This window comes from Lynx canadensis, chromosome A1, assembly GCF_007474595.2.
Source record: "Lynx canadensis isolate LIC74 chromosome A1, mLynCan4.pri.v2, whole genome shotgun sequence".
Classification (NCBI taxonomy): Eukaryota; Metazoa; Chordata; class Mammalia; order Carnivora; family Felidae; genus Lynx; species Lynx canadensis.
The window spans coordinates 18,237,045-18,259,950 of NC_044303.2; the positions used below are offsets into that span (position 1 = coordinate 18,237,045).

General features: G+C 46.9%; 1 long non-coding RNA gene across 5 annotated transcripts in view; it reads right to left on the reverse strand.

Annotated features, from left to right (window-relative positions):
• LOC115510044 overlaps positions 1 to 22,906 on the reverse strand; it is a 243,598-nt gene that overhangs the window by 78,709 nt on the left and 141,983 nt on the right. For 4 of the 5 annotated variants that reach the window (XR_004343980.1, XR_003967581.1, XR_003967592.1 and 1 more), the window contains exons 3-6: positions 20,935 to 21,043; positions 10,611 to 11,690; positions 2,514 to 2,607; positions 1,691 to 1,907 (exon numbers count right to left, since the gene is read on the reverse strand). This is a non-coding gene — a long non-coding RNA (uncharacterized LOC115510044). Of the gene's footprint in view, positions 1 to 1,690; positions 1,908 to 2,048; positions 2,608 to 10,610; positions 11,691 to 20,934; positions 21,044 to 22,906 lie in introns of all 5 variants that reach the window. The other variant, XR_003967588.1, reaches the window with a different exon arrangement.

The following is a 22,906-nucleotide window of genomic DNA, read 5'->3' on the forward strand; positions in this document are numbered from 1 at the left end:
GGGAGAGAGCACGCGAGCTGGGGAAGGGCAGAGACAGAGGGAGAGAGAGGATCCCAAGCAGGCTCCACGCTGTCAGCGCAGAGCCCCGCACAGGGCTCCGTCCCATGAACTGTGAGATCCTGACCTGAGCCGAAATCCAGAGTCAGACGCTTAACCGACGGAGACACCCAGGTGCCCCTGCTTTCTATTTCAAATGACACATCCCCTGAGAGGTCATCCCACTACCACTGCATCTACCCCCCATCAGATTCTAACACATCAATCTTTTTTTTTCTTGGCACATCTAAGTCTTTAAATAGCTTTCCTATTGACTTATTTGGGTATCATCAGTCTTCCTTCACTAAAACTTAAATTTTGTGATGTCAACGACTATGTCTTGCTTACCACTCTATTTCCAGTGCTTAGCACATAGTAGGTATTTAAGAAAGGAAGGAAGGAAGGAAGGAAGGAAGGAAGGAAGGAAGGAAGGAAGGAAGGAAGGAGGAAGGAAGGAAGGAAGGAAGGAAGGAAGGAAGGAAGGAAGGAAGGAAGGAAGGAAGGAAGGGAGAGAAAGAGAATTTCCCCCAATGTTGACACAGTGTGGAGCACACAAAGGCATGGGCTTAGCACTAATAATTTAGAGCACAGAGTACGCCCGGAGGTAAATGAGAGAAAACCTCAGAGTCGACACATGGAGACAGAGGCAATTTTGGAAACCGTAAATAATTAGAAGCAGGATTTTTTTTTCAGGCAATAATGAAAAAAGTAGCCCCTCTAAACAAATAATGGATCAATTTAGAGGCAGCCGCACCACAGAAGTTTTATAGCATGTGTTAAGTCCCCAGTCACTGAGCTTCAGTTCCAAAAAAAGGACTCAAATGTTTGGAGAAATATCAGTAAAAGAGGCAGGACCCTTAGCTATGGGCCTATCCATGAGTCTATGAGGACCAGGCCAAAGTCTTCATGGGAGAAAGATCAAGTAGAATCGAGAATTAAACCACAGTTCCTTTGTATTAGGAGATGTTTCTCATCTCTAATATACAAAGGTCAGTGTTTGGTGCTAAGGATCAGGATAGGCTGAGTCTATGGGAAGAGGACAGAGTGACAAGTCAGCCCCACTTAGGGAGGGGCTGGAAAACTGGGGCCAAAACAAGGGAGCGGACGTTTGTCATCATGGTGATGCAAAAAGTGCATCTGGAGTAGGAAATACAACCTCCCAAGGACACATGGTCCAGTGGTCTCCAACCCGCAACAAGGCATTCTCTAGACCCCACACATAGACACACTTTCCTGCTCTGACACCTTTGAATTTGCTGTTTCCTCTTCTTTGGAATGCCTTCTCCCACTTCTTATCTGGCAAACTCTCACTTGTTATTCAGAAGCCAACTCAAATGTCATCTCTATCGTGAGCTCACACAATGACGCTTCCCATGAGTGCCCCAAATCGAGTTGTGCCCCATGACATTCAGGTCTAGCTCATTGGCCTTGACAGTCCCGTAGTATGTGTTCTGGCACTCAACGATCATGGCACCTGTGCCTCACATGAGTCCTTGTGAGCAAGGGCAGCCGGGAGGATCTTGCCCGGGTCCTGTCTCTCTGAGTCCCCACTCTGGGCTCACAGGCTGGCATAGTGAGAAGCCAGAGCTGTCAGACCCACACTGTACTCATACCTTAGTCACTGACCTTCATGGTCAGAACGGACAATACTCACCACCTGATGTGAGGTCCAGGCCAGGCACCCAACATGTGACAGTCTTTTCCATTCTGGGCTCACATGGGTCATCAGCTGGTTTGTGGAAGCTGGCAATGTTGCTGAGTCTGATACTCTTCCTGCCTGCCTCTGGGGCCCGTCTCTTTGACTCCAAAACAATGTTCTCCACTTCTGAGTGCTGGCTGTGGAAGTCTGCAAGTAGCTTCTCCCGGCCAGCCTGTCATGGAGACATGGGAGCTTACCATGGGAGTAGAACACGACACAGGTCGTGGGGGAACAGGATGTGAGGCTCCCGCTCTGCCAACCCATACCTGGGACTACGAACAACAGACCCAACCAATGGCCAGCAGAGACTCACTGCATCAATGGGGCCACACAGAGGTGGGGGAGAGTAAATAAGCCAGACGATGATAAGCCTGAGGTACAAAACTCTTCGAGTTAAAATACTACATAAATATTATGCATACTTCATTAAATATGAACATATTACAATAATCTTGAAATATTGCACGGTTCTTCTTTCCCTCTGAGTTATGCTCTATGAAATACAGGAATATATGGTAGTCTCACCAAAAGCACACTTGTGTGGTACATATGTGACAGATGTAGTAGATATTTTAGACCTGTGAGGATTACTGCTAGTGGGAAGTCCTTACATTTTACAGTCTGGGAGGTCTGGGTCTAAATCACGGTTCTGCAGCACTAATCATTCCGTATGACCTCAGACAAATCATTCCATCTCTCTGCCTGCGTTGTATCAGCTGTAAACTGAGTTTGTGGACAGGGTTGTTAGGAGAATCGAATCAAAGTGATTGGCACCTACCTGGCCTTTCGTAGACATCGGGGATACTGTTTCTCAAATGCGCCCTATTGTATTTCCCATGTTGATTCCCAAGCAAGGGTGAAGTTCATTCCACCTAGACCAAAGAAAGTCATAGAATAGCAACACGTAAATTAATCAGCAGAAACCTTCCATCAAGTACGAAAAGAGGGTGATCTGACATTAAGAGGAGCTCTTTCCACCCAGAAGGGAAGCAGGAGGAAGTAGGCAGAGAGGAGAGAACAGGCATGAGTCAGCCCAAGCAGGGTCCCCACTTCTCTTTGTCCATTACCCTTCAAACAAATCTTAAGAGAGGATAGGGAGAGGACATGAGACTCCTAGAAGCTCTCTACAGGTTTGAGAAACTACTGGCACGCTCACTGAGGTCAGGGTCCTCCTTCCCTGGGCGCTGGCTGCAAAACCCGAAAGCCTTTCACAGAAAGCCTGCGTTGGGACCCAGTGCATCCAGCGTGGCATGGGAACAGGCAGAGAAGCACAGACAGACGGAAAGCATACGAGCAGCCTCCCAGGGCCTCGCGTGATGGAGGCAGGTGGAGAGAACGTGATTGAAATTTACCAGCCTCCAGGGACCTCAGCGACACTAAAAAGACCAAAAGGTGAGGAAGAAGACAGGAACAGGAGGCTACAGACCCAGGGACCTCCGGGCAGAGGCAGAGGTGGAGGCCCGGTCCATAGGAGTCCGCGGGAGCCCTCAGCAGGCACACATGCAGGGTGCCCAGTAGCAGCGAGGAGGACACATAGCTCGGGCGAGGCCAGCAAAGACCCAGGGACACCCTTGAGGACCCCTTTCCCCTGCCCGTGCTGTTACACGAGCTTCCCTTAGACGGTGGCAGCATTAGATGAACAGAAAGAGAACAGAAACAGGAAGAAACCCCAAAGGACCAATATTTTCTCAAAATGAACCATGTTAACATAAAAGAGGCTGCCTGAAATCACAGGACCAGAATTGCATTAAATCAGAAAATTAAAACATGCTCTCCCTCCTTCACCCACCCTTCTGCTATCAAGTGAGAAATGAGACCTCCAAAGAAAATAAGAACACGTTCCAACCCTTTGCAGATCTGAGTACTAATGAGCAAGCTTCAATGCCCACTATTTGCTTAATTGCTAGCATTATTACTATCACTCTATATTACTATATTTAGCCATCTTAACCTATAAAGATTGCAGTTTCCAATAGTTCAAACTAATAGATATAAATTGCTATTTTATACACCAACATGTCTGACGGTAGGACCTCGGGCAGGTCTGAGAGACCCACAGGTTTTGGTGTCCTCTCTGCCCAGAACACTTTTCTCTCTGTGCCCATCCCCACCTCCCACCCTTTTTTCCACCTGGATCACCCAGGTCAGGAATGAGGAAATCGAGCGGTGTGCTTACCAGCTTGCAGTAGTTTCAGACAATTAAAAAGAAGTGCCTTTTAAAAATATATATTGGGGCGCCTGGGTGGCGCAGTCGGTTAAGCGTCCGACTTCAGCCAGGTCACGATCTCGCGGTCCGTGAGTTCGAGCCCCGCGTCGGGCTCTGGGCAGATGGCTCAGAGCCTGGAGCCTGTTTCCGATTCTGGGTCTCCCTCTCTCTCTGCCCCTCCCCAATTCATGCTCTGTCTCTCTCTGTCCCAAAAATTAAATAAAAACGTTGAAAAAAAAATTTTAAAGTATATATATACAGAAGAGCCTTTCCTAACAATTGTGGTACTTTTAACTAAGAAATAGCTCAGGGTGGAAACTGTTTCAAAATACAAGGCAAGTCACTGCCAACCCCCCCTGAGGCCAGCATTTCAGTGCTTCCCATTTGATTTTCCACAGGTTTGAGGTTTGCGAGACAGAGTGGACCCTATACCTATAGGCTCTTACTGGACCATAATGGTGAATCCACAGAATCCATCTGAACAGATGAGCCTGTGCCCTTCCTAGGCTCTGCGTCTCCCTTCAGCTGAGAACAAGCTGGCCTAAGACTCCCTAGCTCCTGAACCCTTGTGACATCTCAGGGTTGGAAGGGGATTTGGCAGTCATGCAGCCACATCTCTGCCCACACACCTCCCTTGAGTAATGACACCGTCTCAGCTTGAGCACCTCCAACAACAAAGAGCTCACATATTCTCCTTCCGTTATTTGAGAATGTTCTTCCTTGTGTCAGATCGCAAGGGGACAATGGGCGTCAATTACTCGCATGTGTTTTGGAGCCAGCTATAGGTAAAAGGTCTAATCTTAGCTCTCCGTATTGCTAGCTGCGTGACTGTGGGCAAAGGCCTAAGTTCTTGTGCCTGAATTTATCTTTTCCAAGGGTAAAGGGCAAAGGAGGACATGTGTGTGACTTCCTTCAGAGGGCTGTGGTGAGGATTGATAAAGGAACTCCTTGTAGACTATACCAGGTCCTGGGACACAGGATCCACTCAATTATTGCCATGCATCCGTGTGTCACCACTATTTTTGGTGTCGTTCCGCCTTCCAGTTCTGCCTTCTGCCTTCCAGGGTGGCAAAGCACAAATCTAATGACTTCTTCCACTGTAAATAGTTGAAGACCACTGTCATGGGCTTCTGAGTCTAACCCACCAGATCCTTCAGTTGTATTCAGAAATCTTAGAGCTCTGTCCTTTCACCGCCAGTCCTTCCAGAGGGCTCTCCACCCCAGTCTGCCCACCCGGGTCTTGGGCAGGGCAGTTCTCCAGTGAATCAGAGGCTATTTTGTTTGCTCCCCACCTCCTCAGAGTCCACTCCATTTTTCTTTGGGCTTCTCTCACCCGGTCCGTTCCAGTCCCTACTCTACTGTTAGCTAGGATGAGGCACCTCATGCTTGATTGATGGTGTGCATACCTATCCATGGGCACACCTGTGGAGGCGGTGTGGTGTGGACTGCAGCAGGTGCTCAGGAACTGACTTTAATGAGTGGCCAGTAGAAGCCCATAGATGCCTGTGATGCCTGTTTATAGTTTCCCCCTGAATGAAACGGAGTAGATTCTTTTTTCTTTTTTCAAGGTTTATTTATTTTTGAGAGAGAGAGACAGACAGAGTGTGAGGGGGGAGGGACAGACACATACACACACATACACACACACAGAATCCGAATCTGGCTTAGGCTCTGAGCTGTCAGCACAGAGCCCGACGCAGGGCTCGAACCCACAAACTGCAAGATCATGACCTGAGCCGAAGTCGGACACTTAACCAACTGAGCCACCCCCAGATGCCCCGAAACTGGGTAGATTCTTGAGATAACCTTCCCTTTCATCTTTGGACATGACCTCAGGTTCTGAAGACAGGGCAAGTTTGTGAACAGCATCTGGGGAAGTTGGGTTCATTCTGGAAGAGGCCCATGACTCCATGAGAAGACCCCAGTCTCTACTTCTGACCTGGGACCACAGAGGGAGCCCAAGAGACCCCAAAACAATGCTCACCACGTAGCCACAGGTGACCTCGGGCAATTTCATGATGAAACCCTTTGCTCTCCCCGTTCTGAGCAGAACAGAAGAGGACTAGCTTTGCACGAGCCAGAGGAGTTGTCCAGGGGCATCATCACACCCCTCCCTGATATTAACGGCACCGTTAAAACGCAGACATATGCAGACATCTCTCTGTATATATGTGTGTCCAAAGTGAACAAAGCTGTAAGATTTGGTCTCTGACTCAAGGCGATGTATTATTCACTGGAGCACAGTGTTGGTGCCTTTGATGACTGAAACACCAACTGTGACTGTGGTCAAATTTCACCAGGACTGAGGCTTGATTTAAGGAAATCCATCTAGGGCTTGTCTGAGTAAGTCTGCATTTTCCTCCTCCATCTCAGCCCTAAGACAAAGTACAACTGAAGAGAGTTCAGCCAAAGCCCATCAGGTGAAGGGGAAACTGGTATAGAATATCTGCCGGTGGTCCAGAAAGCAGACCAGAACTCACAAGAAGATCGTAGGGAAAGTTTTTAGTTAGTCATCCTTTATGGATTGACTTAAAAAAAAATATGTCGGGGGGGAGAGGTAGAAACCCTGAAGGTCTTATGAGATGTAGTCCCTGCCCACCTCCCTGACTTTACCTTGCATCCCCTCCCCATGCTCAGCACACCCAACCATGCTGGCCTTTGTCCTGTGCCTTTAACTCTCCAGCTCTCCCCTGCCCCAGGGCCTTTGCAGTTGTCAGTCCCTTTCTAGAATGCTTTCCCCTAACCTCAACTTAACTATCCCCTCCCCAGAAAGACTTTCCTTGACCAGCTTATACCAAGTCACCCTCACTCCCCCGCTTGTCTCTGTTCTTTCATCCGATTCCATTTTTCCATGGCACTTCTGAAACAAGATAATCTGAAATTATCTTGTTTATTTGTTTGTTTATTGTCTGTCTTCCCTGACCAGAACACTATCCCCATGAAAGTGGCAACTTTGTCTCGTACACCAGTGCCTTGCACATAGAAGGCACTCAATAAATATTAAATGAATGAATAATACTATCACAGTCTTTTAGCATTCTTAATGGGAATGGAAACAAACAAACAAAAAAAACCCTCCATGAATTCCAAGCATGGGGAGAAGAGGAAATAAAGCAGAAAATGGACGAATTGTTAACTGCCACATTAGCCTGAGATTGAAACAACTAGAAAAGCGAAAATCTGAATGCCTAATTATAAAATGCGAGCAAAGGCAGTTTTCAAATAGGAACAGGATTGTGTCCTCAGGAAGCAGATGGAGTATAAAATGCCAAGGAAGGCTACTTCACACCCCCTCAAGACCTGTGCCCAGTTCCTTACTGGAAGGACACCGTGAGTTTTCAGCCCTTCCCAAGAACCCTTCAACCAGAAACACTTCAAATAGGAGTACAAAAGAATCAGAGAATCCTTGCCACGTACAGAAATAAGAACATCTGTTCTCAGCATGAACCCTATTAGCTCCATCATTTGGCTTTCAAGGAAAAAAATGCACAATTATGATACGTGGGCACGATCGGTGGCAAGGTAGGTAGCAACTGGCACTCAGAGTGGGCCGTGTGCTCAGGGCAAGCGTGGCTGCTGGGGGAGCACCTCACGCCAAGGGACACGAACACAGCAGCAGCAACGGCTGGGCTACCTGAAGTCGGCAGCCCCAGCTTGGAGAGGCAGAGGCCACTCTGGGGACTGGAAGAAAGGGAGGAGAGGGGAGAAGGAGGTGGGAGGAAAGAGGAGACGGAGCAGGGAAGGAGGAGAGAAAGGAGGAAGAGGGGGGGGGGGGGGGGTGTGTGAGAGAGTAGCCGCATAGACCTGAGCCACACAGGAGGGCACAGGGTGAGTCAGGGGCACAGAGGGAGAGATAGGCTCTCCCTGCCTGGCAGGGGACAGGAGTGGCAACGTCCCCACACTAAACCAAGACGGCCCGTGGTCGGCACCGCAGCCACACCACTTCCCAGGGGTGTGGCTTCAGGCACGTCACCTGACCATTTTGTGCCATGGTTTTCTCGGTCGGTAAGACGTAGAAGGCATGGACCTACGGCACAGGGTCAAAGTGAGGGTACGAGAGTTCCTGTGTGTGAAGGCCTCCGAGCAGCACCAGACGCAGAGCGAGCCCTCAGAGAAGGTCTGCTGCCATTAGCGTTAGGATTACTGTCACCATCACCAGCATTTCGTAGGACTGCACTTGGGGCACAGTGGGCTCAGTGCTGGCATTACCCCCGAGTCCCGGAGCACGTGCGTTCGGGTGAAGGGCTGGGCCTCAGCGCTGTCTCTAGAATGTGGGCTCCTCGCCAACTCAGAGGCAGGACTCTGCTACCTCCCTAAGACCCCTCGAGCTCACTGCTGCTCTGGTGAAAACAGGCCAGAAGCGGCGGAGGCTCTAACCATGTCTTGCTTTGTTATGCGGAAGGCCAGGAGCGGACTCTTTTCCTAGGCCCAGTTATTACAGACGGCGCTACGCACACCTAAGGAAGCAGGATTGCAATTGCATAGACATGGGTCCAAATCCCAGCTCCACTCTCAAGAGCCGCGAGCTTATTACAGAGACAAATGGCCTCGTGGCTGAGCCAGTGCCCTCTGCTAGAAGCCAAGCCCAAGATGCCCCTTGGACTGCATGAAGGACTAAGTGGGATCGTGTAGAGACTTCACAGCGTCTGGCACTTGGCAAACAGAAGCTCTTTGCATCACAAAAGACAATGGGGGTGTCCAACGTTGGCTCAGGTCATGCTCTCACGGTCCGGGAGTTTGAACCCCGTGTTGGGCTCTGTGCTGACAGCTGAGAGCCTGGAGCCTGCTTCAGGTTGGTTCTGTGTCTCCCTCTCTCTCTGCCCCTCCCCCTCTCGTGCTCTGTCTCTCTCAAAAATAAATAAACATTTAAAAAATTAAAAAAAAAAAAAAGAAGACAACATGCTTCCTGTGGAAGCTGAGCCTTGAGGCGATGGGCAAGGAAGACGGGAAGATAAACACAGAGAGGAGACAGGGAAGAGTCCAGCAGACGGCAGACCTGGAAGCAGAGACCGGAGGTGGCGGAGAGGGGACGGAGGCCACAGGCAGTGCCAGAGCGAGGCCAGCTCCAGGGAGACCAAGAATCCCATTCACCCGAGCACCCCGAGACCCTCTCGGAATGACGGTACGGATGCTCCTGGCAGCCGAATGGAGCTTCATTCAAAGGTTATGTCAGGTACAGAATAATCTCTGTAAGAGGCCAGGGATTTATGGACTATCTTTTAAAAGGATTCCTTACCAAGTTGTTCAAGCTTTACAAGGAGTGTGTAAAGGGGACCATGTTTCTAACATCCAAAACAAACAAACAACACAACACACTCTGCAGAAAGATTCATATTTTCATATTCAATGGACTCTAATAAAACTGAGGAGTTGTTGTTTATATTGATGCGAGACCTCTCATCTTGGAAGATGCCCTCCTGATGTTTTAGCCACGTGGGTGTCGGCCTACGAAAAGCTGTTTAATCTTGGGCAAGTGGCCTAACTTCTCTGAGCCTCAATTTTTGCATCTGCAAAGGAAATCTAGCAGTAGAACCTGCCTCCTGGGCGGCTGTAAAAATTAAATGAGATACTACATGTGAAGAGGTCAGCATGATGCCTAGCATGTAGAACTCAATCCATGCGAGCTAATATTATGACTGCTACTTGCATTATTGTTTGGCAATTGTGACAGACAGAGCGCTGCGTTGTGGCTGAAAAGGCCACACAAACCCGACTTCTGGAAATCATCCAAGGAAAGTAGTCAAAACTATCGACTCCTTCCTCTGCCTCTTGTCCTACATACACCGGTTACCGAGACCTCTCAACTCCGCGTTCTAAGAACTTCGGTCCTGCACTCTGCCCTGCCCTCGTCTGGTTTTTTTTCATCTCTCACAGGATCGACCTCAAGCAGCTGCAGGGACTTCCTCACAGGGGCCTGTTACGAATCCACTCTTCCATCCCCCACGATGAAGCTGCGTGGTAGCCCATCTTTGAAGTCTTCGCTCATAATGACATTTGATTCGAGCACATTGTTTCGCTCTACTGCATAGTACAACCACATCTGCTTTCATTTAAGAAACTCTTTTAAATCGCTTACCATTTGGTTAAACTGATATTCCCGAAACTTCCCAAAGCTTCTCCAGCAGCCTCCGTAACTAGCGCGCGATAAGGGCTCGGCAAATGGCGTGGTCTTGAACCACAGGTGTAGGAAAAAGAAAATGCCTAGGTAAAAAAGCTGGGAATTCGTATGCAAACGTGTCAAGAATTGGCAAATGAGGATGGTGAGGTTATGGCTGTATTTTTGTCCCAGTCTCCCAAGTATAGGGACAAATATTTTCTCTGATCTCGATCATGAAAACGTAATGCTGAGACACAAAGGTGCGTGCGACCCTTGCCTAGACACCACAGGGCGGAGGATCCCTTGGTTGCTGCCTGTGAGCACCGTTTGCAAAGCCCTTGCGGTGTTGGATCAGTGGTTCTTCCCTGGGAAAGAACAGGTGCCCGAAGTGCGACACATCACGTGCCACCCAAGTGTAAGGCCTCCAAGAACAATGGCCTCTCAAGTCAGAAGAAGACGCAAGCCCGCCTGCCCCAGGATACAGCAAGAGCCACACCCCACGTCCCCCACCTGAGCCGAAGGCGATGAGCGCAGGACGCGCCGTGGCCCTGGCCTGCCCGCTGGACACCTACCAGAACTTGTGCTCTCCCTGGCTTCCGCCTCAGTCACCGAAGGGAGCCCACCACGACCAACGTACTCGGCGCAATGGACTGGCTCATCAGTGATTCTCTGGCAGTTTCCAAACACAAAATAGTATTCCCAGGACTTGTGGCCAAGAAGCGGCTTATCCCGTATCCCTTCTCGGCCGCAGGTGAGGAAAGAGAGCGTCAGGTCGGTGGGGTCCAATGCCGCAAGCCGCGATTTATTGGCTCCTAGCGATCACGGCTTCAGCTTAGTGACATCTGTAAGCCGAACATCCTCACCAAGTGTGTGTTTCATTCAACTGTTCGCCCTCCGGGTGCCGCGGGCTGGGTTGGCTTCCTGCTCGGAGCTGACAGCTCGTGCCGCCTCCCCCAGCCGCCAAGAGGCCTCCGCATCAGCCACTCGCAGGCACCGGTGGCACAGCCCGATCCGCAGCTGGCTTCTGTAGCCCCTCACCAGCGGGGAACAGCGCCCCGCAAACCTTAGTCACCGCGCCCCTCCTCACACCCCCACTGGCTAAAGGAAGATGTTGTCCCTTTTCTGTGAAGCATCGATTTCCTCTTTTTTCAGTTTTGTTTCCTGCCTGCATTAAAAGCCAACAAGGCAGATGGATGAGGGAAACAGCCTGGCAGACGGAGAGGATCCAACCCGGGCGCTCACTCCAGACAGCCAGCGGTGGGGCCGGGCCCCGTGCAGACAACTGTGTGGCCTCGGCCCAAGCCCCTGGCACCTGGAAGCCAGCGACGCGTGGTGCACGTGGTGAGGCCCAGGTCCCTGCTGCCAGGAGCCATGGCTTTGAATGCAAGAGACACAAGATCCTCTGAATTCTGGTAGACCCTTTTCAGGACCGAGGACCACCGGATTCTTCTTCAGGTCTCCACAATGAACAAAAAAAAAAAAAAAAAAAAAAAAAACAAAAAAAAAAACAAGCAATCCAGAAAAAAAGGTTGATTTAGGGGGAAGGCGCTGGAGTTGCGTGGGTAGACGTGGGTTTATATTCAGTTCTTGCACTAACTAGCCGAGGGGTCCTGGGAAAGTTGCTTGACCTCTCTGAGCTTTAGTTTTCTCATCTGAAAAAAAGTAGGGATAACTTTACAAATCTCATAGAATTTATGATAAGAACTAAATGAGACAATTCATGTAAACTCATCATATCTGATACCTAACAGGTGCCTAATAAATGTTAGGTGTCATTAGTATTTCATCATCATTTCAAACTTTTGAGTCAAGAAATGCACAAGGACAGGCCACATTTCAGATCACTTTTGTTGCCTCCCAACTTTTGCCTTATGCAATGACTTGCACGCAAAGAGCCCTAATCCCTTCCCCATCTTCCCTCCCCCACTCCCAACCCAATATCCCCATCCCCACCCTTGGTTCCCACAGCTGTCTGTACTAAGCTTAGAGAACATGTATGTCCTTGTCTTTTGTTCTTCCCCAGACAGCTTCTGAAGGGCCGGGGCTGTGCTCTTCCTAGCTCAGCAGCACCTTGAATGCCCGGGATACTGCTTCCCACATACTAGGTCCTCAACACGGTGCGTGCCGAGCGGAATTCTTGCCTTCGCTCCGGCAACTCGAAACGTGACCTATTGATTTCACAGGCTGAGATCTTTGAAGATTTTCAAAGTCTCAGAACCACTTCCCAGTCAGAGAAGTTCAAAGAATGAATTTATCGACTGGCTTATTCTGCTCTCAAAAGTCATTTACACTTCAGTCAGGAGAAGCCAGGGGAAAGGCTGTTCACTGGGGAGCTTTTGCCTCTTCACAGACTGTCTGATATTGGAGGAGAGGATCTTACCTCGGCCTGCACTTCGGAACATATGAACACAGTGAGCATAAAACTAGCCCTTCCTATGGGCACGTGGTCTCCTCAATTCTTGCTCCCTACAGCAAGGGACCATGTGGCACCAGAACAGCAAAGCTGGCCTGCACCACTGACTTCCATGTGGAAAAGCTTAGTGCCCCATCCTGGGGCCTCAGTCTCCTTTCTATACCGACGTTTGGAATACTGGTATACCTGGGAGCCAAAACTTGCAAAGCTTAAGCCGGTATTTCTAGGGAGGCCTCAGTCCCTACACTCGCTGCCTCTTTCCAGATTCTCTTTTTCCTTATGGAGCTAGTCATAATTTTAATGTGGAATTGGTGATTCCTGAATGATAAGTAATACTATTAATGTCAACGAATGATGGCGCAAAGTCCTAAGACCCGCGCATGCATGTATACGCGCACACGCGCGCGCGCACACACACACACACACACACACACACACTAAACAAATAAGAGTTAAGGAAACCCTGTAGGCAGCACATTAATTGAGAAAGCCACATTACGTACAGGCTTTTTGAAAGAAGCCATTTACTGCACAGACCTAAAATTCCACGGCCTGTTCAGGGCTTCCAGATCGGATCCACATGACAGCACTGTTGTGCCAAACCAGCCAGAAGATAGAGAGATGAGAGAGTCATAGGTCAGAACCCATAGAGACAGAAATAGAAAACGCCAGAACGCCCACTTCTAGATTCTGATGGCATTGGTGACGGGCAGCCCACTGCAGACAGAGAAGCTGTCAATCACTTGTTGCTAAATGGGGAGGATCCAGCTCCCCCGCCTTCCAGGCCACATAAAACTCTTAATTCTTTACCAGTTTTCCTGAGATTCACATAAAAACATTATCAAGTGACACTACAAAACTGAATAGTTGCCGATCTTACAAACAAACTAGAAACCAGCCTCAGGGCTGCTCAGAAACGAGGACATTTGGGCAAGGCCAGGAGCTGCAGACTTAAGCAGGTGTGGGTCAGACCCCAGTACTGGAAATCAACAACTTGCCCTGGGGACTCTGCACTGGGAGGGACCCAAGTTCCCAGAAAGGGCAGTGCTGCTCCAGCCGGACAGCCCAGGCACTTCGCTCTCAATTATCCACCCTATGTGTAATTTCAGGAAAACTTCTTCTGTAAATTGCAGATTTTTTGACACTTAACTCAGGAAAAATGAGTTGTCCAACAGTGATTTCATGCCCAAGTAAACCTGTCATCTTCACTCGTAGCCTTTTTCTTCCCTACTTACAGAGAAAAAGGATCCAGACATTTTCCGAGAGAAAATAAACTCCCAAAGCTGAAAGATGGGAGTTTTCAAATTGCTGAAAATGCTGAACCTAAGAAGGGGGTTCTCAAGTTGGCAAAATGCTTCCCTCCCACATCTCTACTAAATCACCACCAACTCCAGAGGCTCTGACTCAAAGAATGTGTAAGCCTGAGCCTCATCTCATAAACACAGCATTTCCATGCCCCGTGTTCTAGATTCCTTGTTAGTGCGGTGCAACTCGGGGTCAGGGCAAATAAGGTAAGGAGACCATTCAAGTTCAACTTCTGAAGCTGTTTTTTTTTCTCTGCTGAAGTTTAGGTAGAGGCCAACAGGGCCGTTTTCACTATTGTTTCAAACCAAACTGCTGACAAGTGAGAAGTATGAGCACTTGGCAGAATTTCAACCTTGAACAATAAGCGAACGGCACAGGGGGATTGTTTTGTGTTGCTTTTCTGTAGCTCTTCTTTTTTCTACCTTGTGATAGTCCATAGAGCTATGGGTACTTTGCCTGTGCCCACGCTCAGGACTTCAGTGGCCACCCTGGTGGCCCTCATAGCAGCCTGCTCAGTCAGGTTAACTCAAGGGGTACAGAAGCACTCGATGTAGGGGAGCACTGGCAGCCCAGGGGGCATGCCCAGGAACGGGTGTCCTCCTTCCTTCGGGGGGGGTCCACTGCTCACCCAGAACTGGAACAGATTATCGAAACTGTCAAGACAGCCAAAGATAACTGAAAATCTTGCCTCAGTGGAAAGCATCAAGCAGATTCCAGAAGGGTTATCTCCCCTCTCCTCTTTAACCCCCATGTGTCTCCCAGTGTTTCAGATTCATATGGTTTGCCTCCACCTGCATTCACTCATTCACTCGATACCACACCCTCTCCCACACCTCCCTAGTCTGTTTCCCCCATGATCCAGATCTTTCCCAGTCCCCTCTTCTATCAAAACCCCTAGTTGTGTGTACTATTTCCTCTGAGCTCTGTCATCACTCATTTCTGTTCATGTGCCAAGACTCCTTGGGGATATATGCACTCATTGGGTTCTTTCTAGAGAAGATATATTAGCCTGAGAAGTGATTTTTTAAGTACAGAAGACCAGGAATTGGTATTTTGAGGGACACGATTTAATCAGAAGTCTTTCAATGACAAGTAGAAGGCGGCCAGCTGAAATGAATTTGAACAAAAGAAGGAGTTAATTGGCTTATGCGACAGGGAAGGGCAGGGGTGGAGTTGGCCTCAAGCCCAGCTGGAGAGGAACCCTGTCAGGACCTGCACTGACTCCCACCGCAGCTCTTGCCTGTGCATTGGCTCAGTTTTCATCTGATCCTCCACTTGGCAGGGGCCACACTCATAGCTACAATCAAGAGAAAGGACTTCTTGGAATCTTGGGGGAAGGACTCTGATTGGCTCAGCTTGAATCACATGCCCATGTCTGGGCCAATCACTGTGGCCAGGATATTTGACCAGTGTTTCTATTTTCTGTTGCCACACCCAGTGGCTTAAAAAAGGGCACGTGTATTAAATTATGTTTCTGTAGCTCATAAGTCCGGCAGAGGTCCCACCAGACTAAAACCAAGGTGTTGGAAGGATACATTCCTTTCTGTGGGCTCTAGGGGAGAATCCATTTTCTTGCTCATTCAGTCTGTTGCTAGAAATTATTCCCTGTGCTTGTCAGATTACAGTCCCTGTTTCCTGTTTCCTTCCTCCTCTGTGGACCATTTTCAGCTTCTAGAGGCCACCTGTAAGGCCCATGTGGTTACACTGGATTTATCTAGATAATCCAGGATAATCTCAGCATCCTAAAGTCCACAACCCTAATTCTATCTGCAAAGTCCCTTTTGCCATGTAATAGCAATGTATATTAAAGAGCCTACTCATATGTAGATGACAACGAATACCCAAAACATACCCAGGTTCTGAGAACAGAGCATCACCATCTTTTGGAAAAGGTGGGGGCAGCATTATTTAACTACCGCAGCCAGGTTTTGACCATGTATCCACCTGTATAGCCAGATCATGTGTTGGTGTGATTGATGGCTCCAATAAAACCATGTGGAAGGGGAAGGAAGATTAAGTCCCCTAGTGAAGAACAGGATGCTATTAGCAGGGGAGGAATAGGGGGAGGAGAGAGAAATGTCTGCTAAAGGCAGAATGGGCCTTATTATACATTTAAGTCACTGCTCAAAGGTGTTGGTGGGCTTTTTGGTATGAATTTTAGTATTTCTAATAGCAAGTACCTAAAACGTGTTTTCATGAATAAATGAATGGATGAGAGGAGAGGCAGAGAATTAATCTCTCACCAAGTTTACCCACCCTGAAGTGCTAGAACTTTGTTGGGCTTAACTATGAGAGACACAGAGGAAACAGAAACTACTCATAGGAATTTGGCCCAGAGAATCATGCTCACATATGGCAACAGAAGAAAGCCAAGAAGGAAGGGGGGACTGGGATCTGGTCCAAGACTCATGTGCTCAAGTAGACCAGGGGCTGGAGCAGAGGAGGATTAGCCAGAGAGGCTAAATACAGCATCCATGGGATGTAGGATTCCGGACTGTTAGTTGAGTCATATTGGCTATGGTTCAAATTCCTATAACCAGCCACACAACCTTGGGTAGTCTGACCTTGGGTCAGAGTCATCTCCAGTAAAAAAAAGAGAGTAGGACTATCAAGGATGTCAGTGAAGTTGATTGCGACCAGCCCCCATCCCACATCCACACCCGACATCCATAAGCAACCACAGCACTCTGCAAATGAGCCCTGGCCATCCTCAGGATCCTCAAGGCAGCTCTCCAACCGCCACTACTAACTAGTCCAATCACAACATGTATTAAAACTCCTTGGCCATTTTCGAGTTAGATGATTTCTGAAGTGCTCTCCAGCTCTGACATTTAATATTCTACGATTCTAATATAGATCAGTTGCTAAGGACCAAGGGAGACCTGGACTCCCCACTTCAAACTCCTAAGGCTGGAGAAGGACAAAACTACCTGGTGGAAAAGGCAGACAGAACTGAACCTTCATGACTTAATCCCAGTAATCAACAACAGTTTCACTAGGAATTCAAATCAGAAAAAAAGTAAATCTTCCTGCTCACCAGAAGTCCTGACAAACCACCTGAGCACATTACAGATGCTTCACTGGGTGTTTCATGATCCTTGATGTGTAGGTAATTGCCTTGAGATTACATAGATAAGCAGTCTGGGATTGGGGCTGGAAGCAATGATGCAGATAAACCGAGAAATGTTGTAGGTCACTTCCCTAGAGTCCCTGAAATAAGGATTAGCAAACAGGAAATTTAGGAGGGTGTGGTCTCTGGGTTAATACCTGTTGGGAAGGAAGAAAGTAGGATTGGCTGGAGGGTAATACTGGACTGTGGACGTGGCAAAGGTCTTAGCACGGTGAGCTCTGGAGCTGGGCTGGACTTTCAGAGATGTCCCCAGCTGGGACAAGGGGGGTCAGACTTTTATCTGCCTCCATTTACCTACCAATTATCTGATGGAAGCTGCCCCAGGAAGGGTACAGTCCTTGGGGGAGGAGGCAGTCTTCTAGAGGGCAGTTCCCAGAGAGGACTGACTATGGAGCACACACAGAGCTGAGGGGATAGTTCAGCCTGGAATGAAGAGTTGCATGGAGCCTGACACATAAGAAAAGAAGCAAATCGGATCTCCTACCTGGATTGTCTCTTTAGGTAACCAGCAGTGCCCATCGATACTCCTTTATATTGTTGCATTCATATTTATTTATATTCATATTGGCACGGCAGAGACTGTCCTCTGTGCCTTATATAATCTGTAGCTTCTTCAAGCGTTGACCCATGGCCAACATTCTGCTTGTACTCAGCAAAATTATAAATAAATAAATAAATAAATAAATAATTAATTAATAACCAAGAGTAGGACATGTAACTGGTATGGAAGTTTCACTCTGGTAGAGAAATGTCATGGGTAAGTTTAATGTTAATTTTATAGAAAAAACATAGGTGGAAAAATTCTATTATCCATATAAGTTATGTAGACATAGTATATTGATTTTCTAGGGCTTCCATAACAAAATACCCCAGACTGATGTGGCTTAAAAACCAGATGTCTGCTTTCTCACAGTTGTGGAGTCCGGGAGTCCAAGATCAAGGTGTTGGTAGTTTTGGTTTCTCCTGAGGTCTCTCTCCTTGATTTGCAGGTGGCCACCTTCTCACTGTGTCCTCTTGTTACTTTCCTTTGTGTGCGCTCATCTCTGATGTCTCTTCATCTTCTTAGGACACCAGTTCTTATGGATTAGGATCCTACCCTTATAACCTCAGTTAACCTTAATTACCTCTTTAAAGGCCTCATCTCCAAATACAGTCACATAAGGGGATAGGGCTTCACCGTATGAATTTGGGGAGAAAAAATTCAGTCCTTACATACAGTTTAGAAAAATCATTTTAACACACTCTACCCATTAGTCCATGGATGAATGAATGGTAGAATGTAAAATTTATATAAAGAGGCCATTAAAAATACACTTTGAGATTTTTTGGTCTCCCTTTGTTTTCACTTCATTGTAGGAATTCTATTGGTTGGATTCAGATTTGGAAAACATACAAAGTTCAAATTAAAAACAAAAAATCACCCACATTCCTATCTCCCATCAAAAAAATTAACATCTGACATATTTCCTTCCAGTCATTTTTCTCTGCTACACAAGAATTTCTTTTATGGATCCAATCATATTATATATACATCTTGTATGTACATTTTTCCTACATTTTATAATTTTATCGCTCCTCAATTAAAAAAAAATTTTAGTGTTTATTTATTTTTGAGAAAGAGAGCGTGAGGGGAGCAGGGGCAGAGAGAGAGAGGGAGATACAGAATCCGAAGCAGGTTCCAGGCTCTGAGCTGTCAGCACAGCCCAACACGGGGCCTGAACTCACGAACCATGAGACAGTGGCCTGAGCAGAAGTTGGACGCTTAACCGACTGAGCCACCTGGGTGTCCCTAGTGTTCCTCAATTTTAAAGGAAAGACAATGCATCCACGGTCTAATTGTCTGATGTTTTATTTTATGAACTCCTACACCAACTATTTGCCTGTGAATATTTTCTTGAACATCTGGGTTCCTAAAACTTTTCCTTTTTATACCATTTCCTTCTCCTCCCTTGTCGTGAAAATTTTCAGCATCCTTTTAGGCCAATTTCAAGCCCCCTTGAGTAAAGACTTCCCCAGCATGTCTGGGGCATAATAAGCTGGGCTTCCTTTGGATTTGTATCACATGCTTTCTATATTATTTGTTTAATCCTGTTCTTCTTATGCTAGATCTTGAACCACTGTCATGCTGTGTTTTTTGTTTTAAGCCTTTACTTCCCAAATGACTGCAAGCCTCTTGAGTACAAGGACAGCATCTTATATGCCTCATATGCTATGGACACTTGTTCTCACTGATCGATTGGCTGGTTGACTGATTAGCTTGCTGCTTTTGGTTTGCTGTTTTCTGAAAAATGAAGACTCGAGGCCCAGTTGTCTGTGGAAATAACTTTTCCCCCTACTTATCCTTTGGAGGGTACTGGTTTGTGGCATTTCCGCAGCAGGACTAAATTGGATGTATTGTGTTCCTTTGTGCTATCCTGATTTTCCTGCTCTGTGTGCCTCGACAGCAGGATAGTTCTATTATGGTATATCTTATTGTGTTTTTATAATGGTTTAATTACTGTGTATGGGCTTCTAACTGAGAACTGGGGAGAGGGTAAATTCTCTAAATAAAATGTGCTATTATCAGTGACATTAATATGCTGCCAGGTTCAGCTGTGTCTCCATTGCAAAGACTCACATTAAAATTCAAAGTGTTGCCAAATATATGTTATAGGTAAAGAATCTATTTTAAATTCCTTTAGAGGGTGAATTAAGCTGCAGTCAAAACATGTCCCAGAAAGAGGAACTTTGATGTTCTGATGAGCTCTCTACTCTATGCCAGTCTATCCAAATATGTTTTCTGTCTGTGCAGTAGAAAACAGCACGGTTCAATGCCCAGAGACATCTAGAAAGAAGGTATTCTTTATGTTTAATCTGGCCAACAAGCCCCATAGATGATCATTACTAAACCAAACTTATCAGTATTTAAAATGTACACAAAACTGTATTTGGCTCATTAGAATGGGTGTCATACATTGCTATAAATGGCTAACAGACCAACCCCAAATGACTTTCAATATCTATTTGTTTTTAATGTTTACATATTTATTTTTCAGAAAGAGAGACATAGAGCATGAGCAGGGGAGGGACAGAAAGAGAAGGAGACAGAGAATCCCAAGCAGGCTCCACACTGACAGCACAGAGCCCGATGCGGGACCTGAACCCACAAACTGTGAGATCATGACCTGAACTGAAGTCAGATGCTTAACCAACTGAGCCACCCAGGTGCCCCACCAAAGGACTTTCAATATTTAAAACTGGGGTGGGGGAGAAAAGAGGGAAATGGGGGACGGCAGGAGGAAAGCAGGCAGGCAGGCAGGAAGGGGCCCATATACATGCATATATCCGTAATGTCAGAGAAATCTGCCATTTTGTTAGCTTTTCCTTTGAAACTTCATTAAATTTAAATTACAGGTCACATGAACCATAATAAGTACAATCAGCAAAGTGAAGGGCATCATTTTTTAAATTGCTGTTTTGATACAACTATTATGGTGAAAGAATAATTTGTCATGTTTAAAAATCTTTCAGCTTTTATTTTATTTTTCTTATAATTTTTAAAAAAAAATTTTTAATGTTTTTATTTATTTTTGAGACAGAGAGAGACAGAGCATGAGCGGGGAAGGGGCAGAGAGAGAGGGAGACACAGAATCCGAAGCAGGCTCCAGGCTCTAAGCTGTCAGCACAGAGCCCGATGCGGGGCTTGAACCCACAGACTGTGAGATCGTGACCTGAGCTGAAGTCGACGCTTAACCAACTGAGCCACCCAGGCGCCCCTCAGCTTTTATTTTAAACAGTGAACGGGAAAGCAAATAACCTCGTCCCTCCCGACAGACCATCCGTTCCATCACCCTTGAAATTCAGACTCCCACTCCCGTTCAAAGACAGAGGAGTTTCAGGAAGGGGATAAGTGGGGCACACATTACTGGCTTTAAAAAAGGTTGCATCCGATGCCATCCTTTTGTGCAAGTCACAGTGGAATGCCATTTCTGGACCCTAGTCTGAATAGGAACGTTGAAATGATTGCTCTGATAATTTTATGGAAAGAACAAAAAGTCATTTCACTTACCTATATCCATGCTGAGAGTCATGTGTGCAGGATTTTTGCCAGTCGGTTGCTTCAGCCTTTTCCAGGTGCAGACATCAACCAGATGTTCCAGTGTTCTCATGGGACAGGCCTACACGAGAGTGAGAGGAAGGTGACGATGCAGGGCAGCAGGAGTGAAGAAGAGAAAAAGCAGTGGCTTAGCAAGGGTGGCCGGGCCAGGGCCAGAGCAGCGTGTCTGCGCCTCCTCTCCCTAAACAGGAGCTGGAAGGAGGATAAACCCACAAGGAAAGAGGCCTGTGGTCCTGTCAGGGAGGGGCGATTAAAGTACTTGGCTTGGGTGCAAAATTTAAGGGGTGCCCCAAACTCAGCAATCGAGACAAACGTCTGTTTTTAGTAATGTTTTCTAAAAAAGCAAAATCAATGCAAAAACTCCATAATAAACAGATTATCAAACTTTTGGATAGATCCAGCCCTGCATTTATACTACCCTGCCTCATTGGTCTCATTCTAACTCCAGCCCTGGGTCTCCTGGTCCACATTCAACAAATTTAAAGATAGTCTCTCAGTAAAGAAATAAAATGAAAAACTCTGAAAGGTCATCTTTGCAGTGCTCACATAGACTGTCCTTGACTCTGTGCCTGAGGGAAAGGCCCCAATGGCCGAGAAAAGAGGCAGAAACAGAGACAGAAGATCTCAGTAAGAGTTAGCAGGAGATGAGAGGATGGGTAGACCCAAGGACCTAAGCACAGTTTCAAATCTGACTTAGGAAACAGAATGGATTGGTGCTGAATTAAGACTCCAGAAGCAAGAACGTGCGTTGTGGGGGAACCCTAGTCTTCCAGACTCTTAGAATATATGCATTTCTTACTGGGCTCAGTCCACACCTCAAATCACCTAGCTATTTGGGATTTTGCTAATCCCCCATGTCCTGGACCATATGATCAACAAACCTTTCCTGGGGAAAAAGTAATAATGAAAGGAAAGAGAAAGAAGAGAAAACGAGGACAGGTGGAAAGTAAGTGTGGCTGCCTGTCACCACCGACACTAACTTGGAAATTAGGTAAGTAATATGTATTTAATACACAATGGATCAATATCAACAGCATTCAAAGTCAACCTTGAAGTGAAAATATATCTCAGGAGAGCAAGATTTAATTGTACCTCTAGTGTGTGTGAGTATATGTGTGTGTGTGTGTGAGTGTGTGTGTGTGTGTGTGTGTGTGTGTGTGTGTGTGTGTAGCTTATGAATGACAAACATTCTCTTCTTGACCAAACTGTCTCTACTCAGGCTCCTCTGAGTAATTTCAGCTGGGTCTGACTTTTGAGCTTCCGTGTTCCTCTGTGCATTGTCCAGTTTTAGGAGGAGTCCTGAGAAGTCAGTTTAACTGGAACCCCCCCCCACCCTCAATATCTGATCACCTCAATATCTGATTGTGTTCCTCATCGCCCACCGTTCCCCAGGTGACGTCTGGTCATTTGGCCTGCCTTCAGCAAGAATCCTGTTAGGTCAGCCTACCCAGAATCCCCCCTGACCGCTGATGTTCCCTCTTAGTAATTTTCCATCCTCCAACCCCCAGCCCAGTCTTTGACTATAAATTCCCACTTGCCGAGTTGAGTCCAATCTCTCTCCCCCAGCGCTAGAACCCATTTCAGTGGTCCCCACACCCATTGCAAACACCCCTCGGGTAAAGTCTTTAACAAGCATCATTGAATAATTTTTTCCTTTGCATGAACCTGGGCTGGTCTGTATGGAAAAGACAGCTTTGCTGGAGGGCATCAAAAGAGGGAACGTTATTTCTTTACAACCTGTCGCACAGTAAGCAGGTAGAAAGCACTCATGGATCTAAATGACAAGTCTGGGCAAATAAATAAAAAGAAGTTTTGTTTAGGTGACTTATGTCTTGGATTTCTATTGTTATAGTAATAGGATTTTTGAAAAAAGTTACAAATATATCAATAATAAGAAGGCTTGGTCAGCAATGGAAGCATAGGA